At 48.9% G+C, this 6,000-nt stretch overlaps 1 protein-coding gene across 4 annotated transcripts in view; it reads right to left on the reverse strand.

The window, feature by feature from the left end:
- The window catches only part of Kmt5b (lysine methyltransferase 5B), a 48,672-nt gene extending 43,501 nt beyond the window's left edge, over nt 1–5,171 (reverse strand). For 2 of the 4 annotated variants that reach the window (XM_028770938.1, XM_028770934.1), the window contains exon 1: nt 5,064–5,171. The gene's annotated coding sequence lies outside the window, so the exon portion shown is untranslated. Of the gene's footprint in view, nt 1–4,723; nt 4,823–5,051 lie in introns of those variants that run through there. The other 2 variants (XM_028770935.1, XM_028770936.1) reach the window with 2 other exon arrangements.
- Nucleotides 5,172–6,000: the final 829 nt, after the last annotated feature.

A 6,000-nucleotide genomic window follows, 5' to 3' on the forward strand; every position in this document is an offset into this window, starting at 1 on the left:
CCAGGCTGAGCCACAAGCAAAAGACTAAAAAAGCTGATCAGAGACAAAAGCCCCCTGGGTCTGTTTACTTGTTTAGTGTGCCCTTCTACACACAATGAAGACATGCTGCAGAGATGTAACTAACCAGCAAGTAGGAGCCATATGGGGCTTAAACATCAAGACTTTCGGACCACTGATGTACGCTAATATCTTAATCTGAAAAACGACCTGGACTTGTAAAGCCTCTTTTGACACTTCAAAAGACATAAAACCATATGAAGCCTGAGGATGAGCTGAGTAAACCAACTGGATATGTTAAGTATGATTGAAGTAGTTCTTAGAAATGGGAAGATACAAGAAGATGAAGTAGAACTTAGGACTAGAAGACAGATTCTCTCTTTGGAGAGAATGTCCAATCATTCTTCAGAAACAAAGACCTGGCCCCATCAATGCCTTAAACACAGTGACACAGAGACTGCAACACAGTACTGACTCTTAAACCAACAGTCCTCTAACCAGCCCCTGAATTATATTTATAAACAGCACCATAGTTGTATACACAACCCTAGAGTTCAAAGGTGTCTGAGCTTGTGCCATTCCCACACCAGCTAGCCTCAACTAAGGGTCTGAGGCCAGAAGCAGCAGATGTTAACTGGTTTGGCTGTCCCTGGGCATCATGGAAAGAGAATGGCAAAATAAAATGTCACTTAGAGGCTTACTGAGTGTAGGTGCTATTTTTCCTCCTTTATGAAACTACTTAAGATAACAAAGGCCAATACAAGGCTGCAAATGGTTTCAGGCACATGAGAATTCAGCTACTCTAACTTTCTGGCTTAAACAATACAATACGGGAAATCTACTCTCTCAAAAACATTTAAAAAGAAAATATATCACTAGAAGTTAATACAAACTTAGAAAAATAGGTTAGGGTGATTATTGTATAGATGGGGTCTCTAAAATAAAACCCCACAAAGCATTTAAAATAATATGCATATAACTAAAAATTGGGGACTAAAACAAGTTATATTTGTAACTGTAAACTATGTTTGTTTTAGCTTCTTTTCTGGGAGGAGAGGAGTTGGTGACAGAGTTTCTCTGTGTAGCCCTAGCTGTCCTGGAATTTGCTATGTAGACCAGGCTGGCCTCAAACTCAGAGATCTGCCTGCCTCTGCCTCTCAAGTGCTAGAATTAAAGGCGTGCACCACCACCACCACTAGACTTTGTTTTGGCTTTTTGAAACAGGGTCTTACCATGTAGTCTAGGCTGACTTCTAACTTGAGAGCATCTTATCTCTAGAAGGCTAAGATTGTAAGTACATGCCAGCCACTATGTTCAAACACTTTGGAAAGGGTTTGTGTAGGAAAAAGTGGATTTCAGATCATACTGATGGGCAAAAAATAGTTTAGATATTGATCAGGCACCTTTCCTCTCACGGGTACTTCTAATCTTTAGGAAGCATCCAATTACTTGGGGGGGAGGGTGGAGATCACAATGAGATCTACTATTAAAAAAAACCCTGGGGGGCTGGAGAGATGGCTCAGTGGTTAAGAGCACTGACTGCACTTCCAGAGGTCCTGAGTTCAAATCCCAGCAGCCACATGGTGGCTCACAACCATCTGTAATGAGATCTGATGCCCTCTTCTGGTGTGTCTGAAGACAGCTACAGTGTATTCATATATAATAAATCTTATAATAAATAAGTAAGTCTTAAATATCTAAAATATGATTAGTGATCTTTTTAAAAAAAAAAACCCTGTATTTAACAAGAATACAGATATGGACAATGGATTTTAAGGATGCTCGCTGTTAAAAACACACCTCTCCCCCTCCCCCTAGTTAAAAGCTCCTGACCTGCTCAATAAGAACCCTTGTCTGTACAGTAAGTGTATGGAATTCTGCCATTTAACTGCAAAGTTTGGGGGCTACAGAGATAGCTCAACAGTTATGAGCACTTGTCACGCTTGCAAAAGACCCAAATTCAGTTCCCAGAACCCACAGAGTGGCTTCTAATCATTGGTAACTCAGGTTCTAAGGGACTGGATGTCCTTTTTGATCTCTGGGGGCATCAGATGCACATATCCAAGCAAAACAACTCATACACATAACTTCAAATATATTTTTAAAACTTCACAGATTTTAATTCACACTTCAAGATAAAAGCCTTTTTAAAATGATTTTACTATTTTTAATTGTATGTATGTGTATGGTTATGTGCACATGAGTACAGGTTCTCTTAGATGCCAGAAGTGTCAGATTGCCTGGGGCTGAAGTTACAAGTGTTTGTGAGCCACCTGACGTGGGTGCCAGGAACTGAATTCAGGAACTCTGGAAGAGCAGAACTCACTGAACTGTCTTTGCAGGCCAATGTTTTTAAGATTTCAACTGACAACTTATCCATGAAAAAGCTGCTTTGCAAACTGCTGCATTGAAGTCCATCAGCTAGTCAGAAACTTTGATTTGTAAGTCTTACCATAACTGAATTCATTTTCTCCACTGAAGTGCCAGTAAAACAAGTGTTTTATCCACTCCAAAAACAAAGTAACTAATGACAGAAAAAGCAAAGGTTACATATACACATAAAGCTAGTATCTAGTGCCCAGAACTAGCTCTTCCTGAGATACAACTACCCCATGCTGTCTCTCCCTACAGTTACTCAATTTATGCTAGGCAACCAATACTGTGACCCCATAGAGGGATGACACATGGTCCCTTGTTTTTATAAGTAAAGAATGCTCTAGAGCTAACAAAATCCCAGACCTTTTGACCAGGGAGAAAAGGATTTTGGTGAATGGAGAGAAGGTAAAGTTCATATGTGACAAACAAAAGCACAAAATAATGGATGGAATCATAATGATTTATCTGAGAGCGTTTGTTCTGCAAGCCACTGGAAAAACACTCCTGAAGACAAAGAGCTTCTCAGACACTATACACAAACCTGCTGTACAACCCAGACACATAGCTGAGCATTATAAACGTACAAGCTGATACCTATGTAGAAGATTACATTTGAGGTATGATCCACTGATGCCTAAAGGGAAACTTAAAAAGACTACCCCACCCACCTATAAAACACCTGTTCATCCACACAAAGCTCCCAGGACACACCCCTCTCATCTTCATACATTTCTGTAGCCCAGCCATCCGTTGGTATCTTCTACAAGTATGGCGAGCTCAGAGTAGTAGCCCAGTGTCACCACAGTGGGTGAAAACATATTAAAAAAAAAAAAAAAAAAAAAAAACTTGGGAGAGTCCTTGGAAATGGTTTTTGAAAGAGTTGGGTTTCAATTACAAAGAAAGGATGGACACCTATTCTCTTTAAGAGTTTTGTTTCTTTTTTCTCCTTTGTAACAATTTAGAACAATAAAGAACACTTGCAATGACGCTAACTGGATACATTTTGAAAAAACTACAAAGAGCCCTGACAAGCTAGAAATTAACAAATGATCTCTTTCATGAAGTAGATACTGAGCACCTGTGCTGAGGCGGACCAGATAACTCTTAGTACTAAGACTCCACAGGCTCACAAGAAAACCATCGTAGGAGCAATGGCACAGACAATCTCACAAGTATACAAAGACGTTCAGGGAACAGAGGAATCCTGCTTTCTACACGGGCCAACAAGGATGTTCAAAAGACCGTGCCAGCAGCAGGCTACACTCTGTTGGAGCTTTTCAGAAGATGTGTGTATGCTGGGACAGGAGAAAGGGTGTAGGAATGCAGGAAACTGGATAGCCAAAAGGCATCAGGTATGGAAAACTAGCTTGGAAGTAAGGAAGCTTGGAAGAGGGAGTAGAATGTACAAAAGGCTACAGACTCAGAAACTATTGTTTCCCCACATACAACATCAAGACATTTGCACACTTTAACCCTGGACCATACAGGGAGCTCCTACTGAGGGACTCGGTCAAACATGCATCTACACAGTAAACGTGTGTCTTTGGCAATTCACTCTTAAGACATGGACTTCACGCACAAATCATCTGTGATCGTTTCAGGCAGGAAATAACTTCTTCCTCGTATCTGAAAGGGCTTATGTTTTGTCTACTAATTACCCGAACAGGCTGGCGTTGCTGTAAAAAAAAAAAAAGGAACGGGGGAAAAGATACAGGGAGAAGCGAGTTCCTCTAAGGAATCCCATCCACTCACTCCGCAGTCTCCCAACCCTCAGGCCTCTGTGTCAAACAGTTTTAAGTCTAAAAGGCAGGTTAAGAAAAATCATCAATTCAGGTAGTTCATCTTGTCTGATCCCCTGGAGAGAACTCTCTGAGTGAACGCCGTCAGAAAGTTCAAGATGAACTCCACTTCTCCCTCTCTGTCCCAACCAGCGGATGACAGATCCAGTGACGCTAGAGCCACAGCGCCGGGCCTGAGCCTGTGCCCCCGCGACGCCGCGGGACGGAGAGGGGAGGGGGCGTACTGGAGAGCGACAGGCTGAGCCTGGAGCGACAGGAAACGAGGCTCGGGCCAAAACAAAAACAACCGAAAGTTCGGCGCGCCAGCGCGAGCAGATTGGGCGAGACGCTTGACGGCCGCCCATTGGAGAAGAGGAAAAAGACAGTCCCCCAATCCCGAGCGGCCGAGCAGCTCCCCTCGTGCGGCCGCGACCCGGCCCTCGCCGACCGCTACCGCTCCCTTCCGGCCGCCGCCACCACTGCAGGCCGCGCTCGCCCGGCCGCCCCGGTCCCGCAGCCCCGCCCCGCGGCCCGGTTCCCGCACGCACGCACGCACGTCCTCCGCGGCTCACCGCCAGTACGGCTGGTCTTCCAGCACCGGGCCCGTCCAAGAGCTCCGCCACCGAGCTCCCGAGCGCCAGGCTACACTTTGTCGTCCCTCCAGAAAAATTAATCACCAAAAAATATTTCCTCAGAAAAAAATTGGAGAGTAAAATCCAATATGGCGGCACGGACGTAGCACCGCCCGCTGCCTCCGCTGACGGGAGGGGGGGAATAAAGGAGTCCGCGTCCGCCGAGGGCCCCCCCCAACCCTGCCGCCACGGCCGCCACCGCGGCCCGCGCCCAGCCCCTGTCCCCGAGCCCTGGCTCGCAGCGCCGGGCCACCCCCGCCTCACAGACCTCGGGGCTCACCTCCAACTCGCGCGCAATCGCGGGATTTGAGAGACATCCGCCGGCTTCGGGGCTTCGCGTCCTGCGTTCTCGCGCAGCGCCGGGTGCCGCCTCCGGTCCCCGGACGTCCTCACCTCATAGCCCCCGAGCCTCGCTGCCGCGCCGCAGACGCGTCGCCGCCCCCGGTGAGCCACCCGGACACCGCCCGGGCTCGGTGGAAGGACACGAAAAGGAGTCCACGGATGACGGCGGAGGGACACCACGCCGACACCGAGCGTGCGCGCTCCTTTGCCCCGCGCTAGTGGCCGCGATGGCTTCGACGGAATTCTGCGGGAAGAGGCGGAGAGACGCCAGAAAGGATGAAGTTCCCTGCCGCGGCACCCGACGGCGGAGGCACAAGAGCGATTTTTTCAAAGAAGCCGCGTCGTTGCCGTCGCTGAGCCTCGAGGCGGAGGGATCGCAGTGAGCGTCGTTCGAAGATCCCTCCGCCCGGCTGCCCTTTAAATCTCGGTGGAGGCGGCGTCGCCGCGCGCCCGGCGGGCGCCACCTAGTTCGCCGGCCGCTTGCCGCCCCGCGGGGTCGGCCCCCGCCCCCGTCCCGCGCGCACCTGCACCTACCAGGGACAGCTCCCGAGCTGCGATTTCTGGGGGCAACTGCGAGCGCACGGCGCTCCGGGCCCTCTGTGGCTCCGGGGTGCACCGAGGGGAGGCGGCCGGGGATGGCGAGTTTCTTTGTTGTGGGGATGGGTGTCGTTGGAAGCAGAAACACCCTTCAAGACCATGTGGGCCACCGGAGCGTTACCACGCGGGAGGCGGGGAGGGAGCGTGCGTTGGGTCCCCCGTGCTGACACCGGCCGCTCCTTGAGCACCCACTAAGTGACAACCTTTCCACGACGCAAGCACTTCTTGCCCTCTTCGTGCTCAACCGGCGCAAGAAAGGCGGTTTGGTCCTCCGGGAG

This window comes from Grammomys surdaster, unplaced genomic scaffold, assembly GCF_004785775.1.
Source record: "Grammomys surdaster isolate TR1022 unplaced genomic scaffold, NIH_TR_1.0 205, whole genome shotgun sequence".
Lineage (NCBI taxonomy): Eukaryota > Metazoa > Chordata > Mammalia > Rodentia > Muridae > Grammomys > Grammomys surdaster.